The sequence below is a fragment of the Nansenia antarctica genome (genome assembly GCF_963989245.1).
Source record: "Nansenia antarctica genome assembly, chromosome: 1".
NCBI lineage: Eukaryota > Metazoa > Chordata > Actinopteri > Argentiniformes > Microstomatidae > Nansenia > Nansenia antarctica.
In genome coordinates this window covers 92,377,460-92,393,181 of record NC_137674.1, presented here as the reverse complement: position 1 = coordinate 92,393,181, position 15,722 = coordinate 92,377,460, and the positions used below count along the sequence as shown (strand labels likewise).

The 15,722-nt window shown below is 42.5% G+C and overlaps 1 pseudogene across 1 annotated transcript; it reads right to left on the bottom strand.

Moving 5' to 3' along the window:
• Positions 1 to 4,285: 4,285 nt before the first annotated feature.
• LOC308154143 lies at positions 4,286 to 5,630 on the bottom strand (annotated as a pseudogene). Its single transcript has 2 exons — positions 5,054 to 5,630; positions 4,286 to 4,619 (listed from the first exon to the last, which is right to left on the bottom strand). The product of its transcript is annotated as an uncharacterized misc_RNA (transcript).
• Between the last annotated feature and the right edge of the window lie 10,092 nt (positions 5,631 to 15,722).

Here is a 15,722-nt window from a genome sequence, read left to right as displayed (position 1 = left end):
AAGGAAACATTCATACTTGCCATACATCTTAGAAAAGACACTTGCCCTTACTAAAAGTTACTCATTGAATGCGTTATAATGTACATTATCTTATCTTATGTCACATGTGTCATTGAAGATAATATCATGTGACATTGGGGCACTTAACTGATCAAAACCTGACCTACCCTTTCCCCTGGGTGCATGGGAGGAGAAAAGACATAATCTCCATAAATCTCCAGCCTTTTCGGTCAGCTGCCCCTGACCCACTGGGTGGAATCACATCTCTCCTTTTCCGGACATATGTTGTCCGTAGACTCCTCCATCTTTTTTGGCACTCCTCAACTGTAAATTGAAAACAAGTGAATATTGAATTCATTGTAACATTCTGTATATTTTACAGGTTCCTTGGAACAGGTGACTCATTCACGAGTCTGGCCTTCCAATACAGGATGGGAGAGTCGACTGTGGCAGCCTGTGTGGATGCGAGCTGCGAGGCTATCAACCAGCAGCTGATGGGGAGCCAGCTGCCTCCTCCGACTGGGGAGGACTGGAGAGCCATTGCTCTGAGGTTTGGGCAGAGGTGGAACTTTCCCAACTGCATCGGGGCCATGGACGGCAAGCATGTGGTGATTCAGGCACCCCCCAAGTCCGGCAGTCTGTATTTTAATTATAAGAAGACCTTCTCCCTCGTGCTGCTTGCCCTCGTTGACGCTGACTATCGCTTCCGAGTGGTCCACGTGGGAGAGTTGGGAAGGGTCAGTGATGGGGGGGTTTACGCCACCTCAGCTCTTGGGAAGGGGATGGAGGCCAAATCCCTCCAAGTGCCAGAGGATGATATCTTTCCACTCGCCGCACACCATGGAAAGATGCCATTTGTGATGGTGGCAGATGCAGCATTCCCGCTGAAGCGATACCTTATGAGGCCGTTTCCAGGGAGCAACCTGACCCACGACAAGCGTGTCTTCAACTACCGCTTGTCTCGGGCCAGGAATGTTGTGGAAAATGCCTTCGGCATCCTAGCTTCCCGCTGGAGGGTGCTGCACACCAAGATACATTTGCAACCCAGGAAGGTGTCCACCCTGGTGTTGGCTCTTTGTGTCCTGCACAATTACTTGCAGAGGCCTAGTGGAAACCAGGTGTGGCTGGATGAGAGTGGAGCTGGTGAGGACGGTGAGGGCAGCCTGGTTTCAGTGAGAAACGTTGACGAAAACAGGTGTACCCGGGAAGCCTACACTGTGCGAGAGAGATACCAGGAGTATTTCTGCTCGCCAGAGGGTAGTGTGGTATGGCAAGAGAAGATGGTGTAGGCCATCGCCTACATCACCATCGCCTGCCACACCACCGCCTGCTTCTGCCAATGTTTCTCACTGAAAGTGCCACACCACCGCCTGCCACACCTCTGCCTGCCATACCACCGCCTGCCACACCTCTGCCTGCCATACCACCGCCTGCCACACCTCTGCCTGCCATACCACCGCCTGCCACACCTCTGTCTGCCATACCACCGCCTGCCACACCTCTGCCTGCCATACCACCGCCTGCCACACCTCTGCCTGCCATACCACCGCCTGCCACACCTCTGTCTGCCATACCACCGCCTGCCACACCTCTGTCTGCCATACCATCGCCTGCCACACCTCTGCCTGCCATACCATCGCCTGCCATACCACCGCCTGCCACACCTCTGCCTGCCACACCACCGCCTGCCACACCTCTGCCTGCCATACCACCGCCTGCCACACCTCTGTCTGCCATACCACCGCCTGCCACACCTCTGCCTGCCATACCATCGCCTGCCACACCTCTGCCTGCCATACCATCGCCTGGCGTCCCCACCTCTGCCTGCCACACCTCTGCCTGCCACACCATCTGTATTAAAACACTTCATATTTAATTATATACAAGTTATTTTGTGATGCTTATTATTACATTTCTTTGTACCATTTATTTCTGCTAAACCTATTTGTTTACTTTCCAGTTCTTTCCTGCCCTGGCTCCACCACTCCTACCCAGGCCTTCCACCGCCTGCCCTGGCTCCACCAGTCCTACCCAGACCGACCACCGCCATCATCAAATATATATATTTTTTACTGCATCTGTTCTGCTGTCCTCCACTGTACCAAATCAATAGGAATAAATGTGTGTTTTGGAAATGACTGTCTGTGATAGGAGTGTATCGCCCACCATCTGCTCATCAATCATCATCTGCAATATGACAACCCTAGGGTACATAAGGTTGCAGAGAAATAGGAAATGTTAGAATAGGTATAGCATAGCATAGAGTACAGTGTTTTATCTGTACAGTATAGTATAGTGGATAGTGTACATAGCCTTTATTTAATAAAACAAGCCTTACATGCTACAAATGTCATGCCTACGTTTTGCAAGGCACACTCTGACCTGATTGCAAAATGCCACTCCTGTGGGTGAACACACACACACACAGGCAGAGAGACCTTGACCCTGACCACCGTTCTTGTGGTGTACCTCCTCTCTCAACCCAACCATCAAAATAGAATTATATGCACATGCAACACTACAGTAACAGCTATGATTGGGCAATGGTATAAATATTCAACTTCTACTTTGTATTTAGTCACATTACAGTAATTTGGTCATATCTATGTTCATTTTTTAACATCTCACAGGTCTCAGCTTTCACCAGGTACCAAATTTAGCAAATTAATAAGCAGTTAATCAGACCGGTCTAATTAGACCGGGAACACCAAGGATGGGGGGGGCAAACATGAACACAACCGGAGGGTTAAATGTACTAAATATTTAAAATGTATGCCATTTGAGTGCAATAATAAAAGTTCAAACTATTTATGAAATAGCCTTGTATTAGCCCCTCATCTGAATAGAAACCAATAACACAGTCTGTAGGTCAAAACAATACAGTGTGTAAATGATTGCTATTCAGCAAGTCAAAGTGAAGACTTTTTCAAACAGGTCTTATCATCTTATCAGGTCTTATCGTTTTTCATTGTTAATCAATTATTGAAACTAGATCTAATTATTGAAGCTAGATCTAACGTTAGTAAAAACCACTGCAATACATTCACGTAGATTACATTACATCGTGAACACCCACCCCTGGTACATTCGTAGAGAGACGTCTGAGTGAGAGCTGCACGCTAACGGCTAATCACAGGCTAGTTATCTGAGGTAACTAGCTACTTAGCTAGTCTGAGAGAGAGCTGCACGCTAACATTAGTTATCTGAAGTAGATACTTAACTAACTTACCAGGGCATCCAATAGCAAGAGATATTGCTCTCCATGATTGGTCTCTTTTATTAATGTCCTTATACATCGCATAGCTGGGGTCGTATAGCTCCCTATGGCACTGAACAAACGTTATCAGCTTTTCGTCATCCATTTTAGAGTAGAGTAAATAATGTGCATTGGCCTTAAATATAAATGTTGGGTTGCCGGATGTCCGGTTTTCAGTGGACAGTGTCTATACAACATGTGTATAAATTGGCTGGTCATTCAGTCGTGCTAGATTAGAAAATCTGGCAACCCTGTGCAGCCAAAAACTATATTTTAGTGATTAGTGAATGATGTGCCTGGCACACTGAAAAGAAGATGAGGTTTACCAAATGGCATCCATTATCCGTTGTGTCCAGTATGTATTTGAAATATATGATATGAAAATGAAATGATAATGTTGTACATCATAAACCCTTCATGTACCGTAGGTGTATGCACTATATCAGACCTTTTGGGTCAGACCTTCAGCCTTTAACTTCTTTCAAAAAAGGAGACAGTCAAAAATGTATGCTCCAGTCTCTCTCCCCGTTATGAGTGACTCAATTAATTTAGATAGACCAGTTGAAGTTTTCCCAATTGTCCCATTGTGATGCAATAATCCGTCGCACCACAAACTTTTACAACATTTTGCAAAATTTGACAGTGCGACAAAACTCGCACGCCGTGTGCTTTGTCCCATTCAAAATGAATGGAATCGAATGTTCGCCGTGCGATTACAATCGGGGCCGTGTGCGGGTAAATGCGATGCTCTCATAGACTTCCATTCAAACTTCAAAATGGAACGTTGACGCGCAACAGAAATCGCACGCTGTGTGCAGAGCCCTTAAGGGTCTCCGGAACAATGGGGTGGGGTTTTTCCTCCCAGTCCGCCGGATCGAACTGCCGGGAGAGGGCGTCCGGCTTGACGTTTTTGGACCCCGGCCTAAAGGAGATGGAGAATTGGAAGCGTGTAAAAAACAGCGCCCACCTGGCTTGACGCGAATTGAGGCGCTTAGCCCCCTGGATGTAGGCCAGGTTCTTGTGGTCCGTTCACACCACAAACGGCTGTGCGGCCCCTTCCAGCCACTGCCTCCACTCCTCCAAAGCCAATTTAATGGCCAGCAGCTCACGGTTTCCCACGTCATAATTACACTCGGCCGGGGACAGCCGACGTGAGAAAAAAGCACAGGGATGTACCTTCCCATCCTTCCTGCACCTCTGGGAGAGCACCGCCCCCACCGCGAGATCTGAGGCGTCCACCTCCACCAGGAATGGTACTTCCGAGTCCGGATGGGCTAGGACCGGAGCAGAGGTGAACCGTTGCTTGAGGTCCACGAAGGCGGCCTCCGCCTCCGAGGACCAGGCGAACGTACGGAGGGTAGACCTGGTGAGGGCAGTTAAAGGGGCAGCTAGGGCACTAAAATTGCGGATAAAGCGTCTATAAAAATTAGCAAACCCTAGGAACCGCTGTAACTGTTTCAAAGAGGAGGGGCGGGGCCAGTCTAACACCGCACTAACCTTGGCAGGGTCCATGCTTAAATCCCCCCGTGTTATAATGAACCCCAGGAATGACACTGTGTCGGCGTGAAAGACACATTTCTCTGCCTTGACAAATAACTGGTGGTGGAGGAGGTGCTGGAGGACTTGACGGACATGATGTTGATGTTGAGTAATGTCTTTGGAAAAAAATTGGATATCGTCAAGGTACACAAAAACCGAATGACCAATCAAATCCTGCAGTACGTCGTTGACTAGTGCTTGAAATACTGCGGGTGCATTAGCGAGACCAAAGGGCATGACTAAATACTCATAATGTGCCGGGGCATCTGCCGGGGCACCCAGCTGAACGGGGCGCTGGCCGCGGGGGGGGGGCGCCAGGGGGGCCACCACCTTCCCCGACGTCTCTTTCCTGTGTTTTGGGCGTCTTTGTCTTTCTCTCTTTCTTCATTCGCTCAGCTGGGGGAGCCAAATACTCCGGTGGGAAGGGCAACGTGTTGAGGTAGGGCGTAGTGCCTGCAGACTGAAGGGAGTTCACTCCAGGGCGTGAAAGGAGGGAAAGATGAGGGGATGAGGATGAAGGAAGGGTAACACCAGGACTACTCCTTCTCTTCTTTCCTCCATCTCTCTCTCTTTCCCTATCCCTGTCCCTCTCCTTCACTGTTCTCTGAGGATGCTGTAGCATCTGAGTCTGAAGAGTCCTCGTCCACCCTCTCATATTGTAACAGTCTGTCGAGAAGAAAGCTTTTGTCTCCGGAAACTTTAAGCAGCTTTCTCTGAGATCTTCTAAGTTCTTCCTGAAAACATTCCTGCTCATAAACCAGAAAATTCCATTTGCGTTTTTAAGGTTTTTGTATTTCCTCTTGTAATCCACCTCCATATCGGCTTGACCGTTCATTTCTGACACGGGGATGATGAACACACGTTTATGGGAATTCTGTCTTCACTTCGGTCCTCTTCTCAGCCGCAGTCCACACACGGCTGTCTTCCAAAAGATAAGTTAAATACAGAAGTATGAACCAGTTTATAGCATATCGTTTTTGGACTAATGTGAGGGGCCGACGATGGACTTTTAGCTGCTACAGTTAGCTACTCGTGTGTGTTGCACTCCTTCGTTTAGAATACCAAAAATCCACAGGACTCCGATGTAAAAAGATATCAAAAGTTTTATTCCAATTTCCACAGGTAAGATCTCCTTTACATGAGCAAGATTGTGAATTTCGTAAACTATGTTTTGCAACTACGACTACGGTCAAAAAACTATATGCTTCCAGTCTCAAATCCAATCACCGACACACTGCCTAGAACAATCTAGAAAGTTACCTTCAACGTAAAGAGGTCTGACGTTCTTAAAGTGACAGCAGCCCCAATATTTAACATGGGCTCTGAAGGCTAAACCAAAGGGGTTTCCTATGCTGATACAAATCATATATCAAAACATTGTTTCTACATTATACTTATTAACATTTCCAGTGTAGAATTTATCCAAAACTATAAATGCAAAATCATAAACCTCATCCAAAGTAATTGGCTCCTACAAGCGGCGTGGTGGCATGCAGCTCGCGCCGGGCGCACTCAATCAGGATGGAGCCGTGGGCCGGGGCCACTGCCACGCCGCCGATGTTGGGGTCCAGGAAGTTGTGTGTTTTGACGACCGCGGTTTTCTTCTCCGAGGCGGCCTTCTTGGCCTCCAGGCGGCGCTGTCGGCAGGACTTGGCCGGCTCGGGGAGCTTGCGGACGGCGCGGCGGAAGTTGTCCAGCACCTGGATGGCGCCGGACTTCTGTCGCTGGCCCTCTCATCTTCTGTCGCTGGCCCTCCTCGCTGCCGTGCTCGTCGGTGAGCGAGACCTTGTAGAGGGGCAGCACATGGAGCTGCTCGTCCTCGGGGATCTCCCCCACCTTGCGGTTGTCCTCTTTCGTCAGGGTGCACACCTGGGAGAGAGGCGGTGGTGGGGGGGGGAGGGGAGAGGGGGCGTGCCGCGTCACGGGCCCCTCTCTCTTGTCCTTGGTCTGGCCTGGTCTGGCCTACTTTATTGCAGGGTTGTACATTACATTTCAAGTTCATTTCATACACTTTACAAGTTTTCTTCACTTGTCTAAGTTCATCCTGCATCATTTTTTTATTTTTTTATTTTTATTTTTAAAGAGAACAAAAAATAAAAAGATAAAGAATAAAGAATAGAGAGAAAATACAGAAAAAGAAGAGAGAAATTATAGGGATAGAGATAGAAAAGTAAGAGATAAAAGGAGGGGGGTGGGAGGGGTGGGATCGGTGAGGGGGGGGGGTTCTTCCTACTCATTCATTCGGTCCATTTACTCCAGTTCATAGTGAATTGCTCTTCACGGTTTCCCACTTTATAAGTAATTCTTTCCATTTCTTTTATCTCTTCAACAGTTTTTTTCCAATTATTAACAGATGGTGGGTTTAAGTCCAACCATTTACGTGTAATTTGCTTTAAAGCTGCAATACGTAATATAGTGTACAAATATTTATCTCCCTCCCTGTGTATATCTAATGGAATAAGACTGAGTATAATATTTACTGGATGTATAGGATTTTGTAAGGTAAATGTATTTTTTATTTTTACTTGAACTGCCTCCCAAAACCTTTTCAATTTAGGGCATGTATAAAAAATGTGTGTGTGATTGGCTTCTTGTTCCGTACATTTCCTCCAGCATTCTGCATTGCCTGTTGGCCTATATTTTGACAACATTTTCGGTGTTAGGAAGATCTTCATATTTATTTTCCAAGCAAATTCTTTCCAGAATTTTGATTGTGTTGTCTTAAATATTCTTTTGCATGCTTCTTTCCAATCTTCTTCCGTAATTGTTATTGCTAATTCGTTTTCCCATTTTTCTTTAGTGTTATCTTCTTCTATCTTGATTTCTTGCATGATTTTGTAAAGTTTTGAGATTTTTGTCTTTTCGCTGTTTCTATTTTTGCTCAGATATTCCATCAGTATATGTGATCTTTGTTCCTGTCTCCTCTGTTGTGTTATAAGGTAGCTTCTAATTTGTAAGTACTTAAAGAAATGGCTATTACTTATATTACATTTATTAACTAAGGTTTCAAATGAGTCTATCATGTCATTTGTAACCATCTGTGAGTACACCTGTAGTCCCTAGCCCATTCTTCTAATATGTTGTCTGTTTTATTAGGTAAAAAGTCTGGATCACTGGCTATCTCTCTCAAATAAATACATTTGTCATCACATTTATACATTTTACGAATAGTTTTCCAATTTTTGAGGGTATTTTCTATGCATCTGTTATTTCCACTATATTTTTGAATATCCTTTAGACTCAGAAAAGGTAGTGTTCCTATTGATATTGATATTACTTGTTTTTCTATGTCTTTCCATTTGGTTTGAACCGAGTTATTCATCCATTTCATTATTGTATCTATTTGAGTTGCATGGAAATAGGACTTTAGATCAGGGAAATTAAACCCTCCTTTTTCTCTGGTTTGAGTTAGTATACTAAGTTTTTTCCGTTTACTTTTGTAGTTCCAAATGAAATTTGAGAGCATTGTATTCCATTTTTTGAAGCTACCATGTGGAATGGGAACTGGTAATGTTTGAAATAAAAACAGAAACTGTGGGAGGATCATCATTTTGACGCTTTCTACTCTACTCATTAAGGATTCAGGTGTTATCTTCCATCTATTAAGATCTTCTCGTATTTTATTTTCAAGGGCTTGATAGTTGTCAGTGTATAATGTTGTTATATCTCCGGTGAGGTAGATTCCTAAATATTTGATTTTCTTTGCATCCCATTTCAACTTATATTTTTCCTTAATTTCCGAATCTATCTGTTCTCCAATTGTTAATACTTCACACTTACTTTCATTTAGTTTATAACCAGAGTGTTTACTATATTCTGTAATTGCTTCCATTAGGCTTGGTAAGGATTGGGTTGGTGATGTTAAATAAACGACCACGTCATCTGCATATAATGCCAGTTTATGCTGTTCCTCTTTTATCGTTATGCCTTTGATGGTATTATTTTTCCTTACACTTTCTGCTAGTCCTTCCATGCATATAGCAAATATAACTGCTGAGAGTGGGTCTCCTTGTCTTGTACCTTTATAGATTGGAAATCTTCTGGATATTGTGCCATTTACTTTTACTCTTGACACTGGATTTTTATACATTCCTTGAAGCCATTTATTAAAATTCTCATGAAATCCAAAGCTTCTTACAATTTCAAACATGAATGGCCATAGCACTCTGTCAAATGCTTTTTCTGCATCCAGTGTCAAGAGTAGAAGGTTTGCACCATTATTTTGTGCATAGTCTATTATATTTAACGTCCTCCTTATATTATCTGACAGCAGCCTACCTGGTATAAAACCACATTGGTCGCTGTCTATTATATCTGGTACGATGTCCTTTAACCTATTGGCAATAATAGCTGTTACTATTTTATGGTCCGTATTCAGTAGCGATATTGACCTGTAAGACGAACATTCAGTAGCGTCCTTACCTTCTTTATGTATAACCGTTATTATAGATGAATTCCAAGTAGTTGCCCAATTTCCCGTTTGTAATACATACTTATATGCTTGTAAAAGTAGTGGTATCAATTGTTTTTTAAAAGTTTTATAAAATTCATTAGTATATCCATCATCACCTGGTGTTTTCCCCATTTTAAGGTTATTTATTTGTTGTTGTATTTCATTTACTGTGATGTCCTTAATGAGCTGTTCATATTTTGATCTTGTTACCTGCTTTAAGTTTAACTTATGTAAGAAATCTTTCATTAGTCCCAGGTCAATATCTGTGTTTTTATAGAGGTTCTCATAATATTTTACAAATTCTTCAGCTATGTTATCCTTATCCGTTATTGTTCCAGAGCCTTCTACAGTCTTCAATTTCGAAATGTGTGCTTTTTTAGTCTGTGTCTTAAGTCGATATGCTAGGAGTTTTAAAGACTTAGGCCCAATCCCAATTCACCCCTAGCCCTTCGTTTTCACCCCTATGGCTCGATTTGCGCGTTCACGTTTAGGGCGAGGGCTGTCTCAATTCATATTTCGTCGAGGGCTAGGGGTAAGGGGGAGGGCTAACTATTACTTCGTTTCGAGGGATTTCAGGACCAGACTAGCTTCGAAGGGCTAACGGTACGCTACCCCTTGATACCAGGATGCATTGCGAATCATCTACAGAAATCTTATGTCGCTCTATTCAATGCGGAAATGTCATTTTAATTCTCTGTAATTACTTATTAATAAAGATTTGAAAAATTATGATAACCATCTTATTGTCTTAGTTTAATGTCATTACAATGCATTATAGACCTTTTATTTATAACAAGCTTAACCCAAAAATCGCTTTTATGTCGGTGCTGTGTCTAACGTTACAGTAACGCAACGCTGCATGACAGTCGAGCATTTCAGAGATGTACAGTCATAAATCAATTATTACCTGTGGCGTTTGACAGCGGATGATGGTACACATATGTAAAGTTATCTATCAAACGTTCGTCTGACTTGTACATGATGCGCATTTTGACCTATTTCCACCCGCAATCTAATCCGAGCAGTTGTTATTAGGTAATATTATTAATGGGTTGTATCATTAATTTCAATGCATTATAGACCTTTTCTTTATAACAAGCACAACAACAACAAAACGTTATCATGCCGATGTGCTGTGTGCTGTGTGTTACAAGCTGATTTGTGCATGACAGCCGCGCATTGACATATTTCCATGTCTAATGGCATATGACACGCGAAATGTAACTACAGTTAAGGATACGCGTAAAGGATGATGATCTATCACCGTTCGACTCTACTGAGAAATGTTTCCGCTTATTTGTCATCTCTCCTTCACGGGCAAATGTGGCCGCGTCCCCAAGAGATCCTCTTTCTACGTTTTTGACCACCACTATGATGGATTGATTTTTGGATTCTAGACGACGAATTGTTCTGAGAAAGGCGCTTGGTAACGTGATTTTTGGACAACGCTTTATGACTACTGATGGACTGGTTGTTTTGGTTGGAGTCATTCATTGTCATTAAATTCATTGTCATTATTGCGATGTCCATAAAAAAGACATCGCTGACGGAAGAGACTAAAAAAGGAACGTCTAAACACTACAGTGTGTTGATAACAAATGAAAATAGATGCTTATAGCACACGCAACAGAAATAAACACAGCTGAACAAGGCATTGCGAGATGTGAGAATTCGCCGGCAACACAACGCGTCACCCGTACCGCGTGATGACGTAGGCGCCGTGAAGGGCTGTCCCAATTCATAGGGCTTAGATTTCAAGGGGTAGGGCTTGTGACGTATTCGAAGGCCTTGCCTTCGAATCGAGTGACACTCGAAAACGAGCCATAGGGGTAGAAAAGAGAATCGGGATTGGGCCTTAGGTCCTCAATCGTAATATTTCTGTTTGGTGTATGTCATTAATTTCTCCACTTCCTCTGTATGAATTTTATCCAACTCCTTATACTTCTTTTTTAATTCATTTTTTACTATTATTTCATTTGTATTTTTTAATTTGTCTTCCAAGTGTTGTATTTGTTGTTCAAGCATTTTCTGTTTTTGTTGTGTTTGTCTTTTCTTAAATGCACAATATGCTATTATCTGTCCTCGTAGTACCGCTTTAAGGCCCTCCCATATAATAGTTGGATTAGTATCTCCATTGTCATTTATCTCTACATATTCTTTTATGGCTTTATTGATTTTTTCAACAAAGATCTTATCTTGAAGAAGTGAATTGTTTAATCTCCATATTTTTTCTCCCTGCTTTATATCAAAATGTATAGTTATAGATAGCGTAGCATGATCTGATAAGTCCCTTGTGCCTATTGTGCATGTTTCCAGCCTCTCTACGTCTTTTTTAAACATGAAGAAATAATCCAGTCTATTGGAAGTTGAAAATCGTCCAGAATAATATGTATATGTTTTTTTAGTTGGATTTAGCATCCTCCATATGTCTACTAATCCAAATTCTGACATTGCACTTCTTAAAATTGATGATGTTTTATCAGCTCTGTGTGATTTATTATTTGAGGAATCTAGCCTAGAATTTATTGTAAGATTCATATCTCCTCCCATTAGGGTGATTCCTTTACATTTTGTCATTAACATTTCAATTATTTCTGACATGAATTCTGGGCCTAATTCCGGTGGATAGTATATATTTAAGAATGAGACAGTAATTGACTCTATTTTACCAATTACTAAAACAAACCTCCCCTCTTTGTCGTATATATGTTGTTCTTCTTTAAATGGTATGTGTGGTTGTATAATTATAGCAACACCCCTCTTCTGTGTTCCATATGAACTGGAGTAAATTTGTCCCCTGCTCAATTTGTCATGTTCTTTTTTCTTTAAATGGGTTTCTTGTAAAAAGAGGACATCTCCTCCAGCTCTCCTCAGTTGGAGGATAATCTTTTTCCTCTTAATTATGTTATTCAAGCCATTGACATTTAATGATATTATTTTCAACTTTTTCATATCTCCGTTTAAGGGCTTCATTTTAAACTAACATTACAAGTATTTCATGGAGTAGGCATATTATCGGGACTAGGAAAACAGTAGGAGGAGGAAGGACAGTAGGGAAAGGAGACAGAGGGAAAGAGGAAGAGGAACAGGAACAAGAAGAAAAGAAAAGTAAAAAGAAGAAAAAGAGAAGAAAAAGACAAAAGAAAGAAAAGATTGACAGGTTCAATTGTACCACCTTAATCAGGTAGTAAGTATCAGTGACCTTTATTGGAGGAGCCAAAGTGGTCCTTGGGGCGGTCTGTGTCGGCCGCCAAAATATAGTTACTCAGCAAACTTTGCATTGGCATCAACGTAACAGTCTCTCTATTCCCCTACTTATTTTCTCTTAATTATTCAAAATAGCTCCAATTCATATATGTCATTTAAGGTTTCATTTATCAAAAAAGTGGACAAAATTAAAGTAATATGGGGGGGGGGGGGGGGGGGGGGGGGGTGTAATCTTGCTGCACCAAGCTTTAAAGTAAACTCTCCGTTTTTATAACATTGAAGAAGTAAATAAAAGATAAAACAGTATTGGTAATTATAATAATAATGATAATAAACGAAATAAATTAATACCTTATTCAAAACAGCTCCAATCTATAATTAGTAATGTAATGTTTAATTTAGCAAAAAAGTATGGGCACAGTCAAAATAATAGAGGGGGGGGGGGGTGTTATATATTACAAGCCTCATCTCTACTCAATAATAATCATAATAGCATTTATCACCACAATAGCACAAAGACAGCTTTTACACCTCCATCCCTCCCAATAAGGTAACCACCTCGCCTTCCTCCCCATCCCACCCTCACACACAAAATCATACACGCCCCAGACACCAAAATACCCTCAAACATACAGATACCCCCACGCACGCGCACCCCAACTCAACATGCACACGCACTCACACACACACACACACATACAATAATAATGTAATGGTAATCATAATAACATTTATCATCACAATAGGACGAAGACAACTTTTACACCCCATCCCTCCCACACCAGCTGCACACCCACTTCCTCCCATCCCACCCTCATTCATACATATCCCCAGGCGCACAGTTACCCCCCCACACATGCACCCACGCGCGCACACACACACACACACACACACACACATACACATACACACATACACACAGACACCACACACACACACACACACATCAGAACACACACACACACACACACACACACACACACACACGTACGTTCGGGGGAAACAAAAAGCAAAACAAAAAGGCAAAGTAATTTCAATTAAATAAACGGTTTAAAGAAAAAGAAAAGTAAAGAGAAAAAGATATATACCTTAAATTTAAATTAAATACCTAATTACGAAACAATAGCCTATAGCAGTGGTTCCCAACATTTTTTGTCTTGTGTACCCCTTGAGCTGTTTTGCCATGCCAGAAGTACCCCCTCACTCATGCGTGTTGATTATTTCCCCAAAAAATCAATTAAACTCTAACTTGCAAATATAACATTTATTACTGACACACAGAGAGCAAAACCTCTTCTCATGTCTCCAAAACTCTAAACACATTTTCTGCTTTACACACATTTTGCTATTCAAAATGGCACTTTTTAAATGCACTGAACACGGTTTTCTGCACACAACAATCTGACATAAAGTCACATGTTTGCCATTTCAAAACATTGCCATTCAAAATTAGACTACATGAGCTAATTGGCCAATACATGTGCCACCTGGCCACGTCAATGGTTAATTGTTACCACATGCCCACACACTCACTGAAAATAGAAAAATAAATAATAAATAATAATGAATTTGATTTGATATCTGTTTCTTTTCCCTTTCTCCTGCTCCTCTTTGGCTTCTGTCTGAGGTGCAGTGATGTCATCATTTTCTCATCCCAGAGTCTTGACTGATGGGGAGAGGAAACAGACAAGATGAGACAGGATAAAACTTATCACACACACACACACACACACACACACATAGAGAGAGAGAGAGAACACATTCAAGACATGATTATCACAAATTCCCTCTCAGGGACAAGAGCTAATTGAACCAGAATATCATCACAAGTGTCAGTTGCACTTGCAATACAGCCACCCACACCCCCAACTATCCACACACACACACACACACACACACACACACACACACACACACAGAGAGAGAGAACACATTCAAGACATTAGGATTATCACAAATTCCCTCTCAGGGACAAGAGCTAATTGAACCAGAATATCATCACAAGTGTCAGTTGCACTTGCAATACAGCCACCCACACCCCCAACTATCCACACACACACACACACACACACACACACACACACACACACACACACACACACACACACACACACACACACACACTTAAACTTCTTATCTAACTCTACTGATTATTAATGAAATCATTTGAACCACTCCCCTTTAATACATAGATATTTACACCATTGTGAAAAATAGACTCACCCAGTAGCAGTTGCAATTCTTTTTTTCATCAGTTAAGCTTTAATGAGACACTTGAGGTTGCTTCTCTTTTATAAGCTTTGACAGTTCTGGAGGCAGTGTGGCAACAGCAGTCACCAGGCTGCTCTCCACACTCAGTCTGTTCCTTGGCTTGGTTTTGATGTGGGTCAAAGCTGAGAAGGTCACTTCACACATATATGTAGATCCAAAAGGCAAAAGTTCATTCAATGCACACTTTCCCAGCACTGGATATTCCTTTTCAACATCACACCAAAACTCTGTCAATGACTTGTCAGCATGTGCCATCTTCAACCCACGATCAGAGGACATGTCCATCAGATTTTCCTGCAGGCTTGCAGGAAGGCTGCTGCTGCTCCTGTCATTCACTCTGAATGGGTTCCTCACCCAGTCCAGTTTTTCTGACTTTGTTTCAATGTCATGAAAGTACTGGTTGAAGTCAGTGTCAAGTTTGGACAGATGTGCTTTAACTATTTTCACCACAGGACCTCTGTCAGCATCAGTGGTGGCGAGATGGCCATCAAGCAGTGGGAAACAGCTCACATCTCCATCCTTACATTTCCTCTCCCATAATTTAACCTTCTTTATGAATCCATTCACTTTGTCATACATGTTAAGGATGTGTGAGTACTTGCCCTGAAGTGAAAGGTTGAGCTCATTCAGCTTAGTGAAGACATCAGCAAGATATGCCAGCTGCGCAACCCACACTGCATCCTCAAACAGGGCTGCAAGAGGGTGGTCGTTTTCTGTCAGGAAAGCAAACACCTCGATGCGCAATTCATAGAGCCGCAGCAGCGTTTTGCCACGAGACAGCCAGCGAACGTCTGTGTGAAGCAGTAGCTGCTCATGCTCTGACCCGCTGCCATGACAAAGAGTTTGAAACAGTCTGTGGTTCATTGGCCGGGACTGAATGAAGTTAATCACCTTAACTGCGTCATCCATAACTGCACTTAACTCGGGGCTCATCCTTTTGCTGGCGAGTGCCTCCCGGTGAATAATACAGTGCATCCACTTAATTTCGGGGTTCAC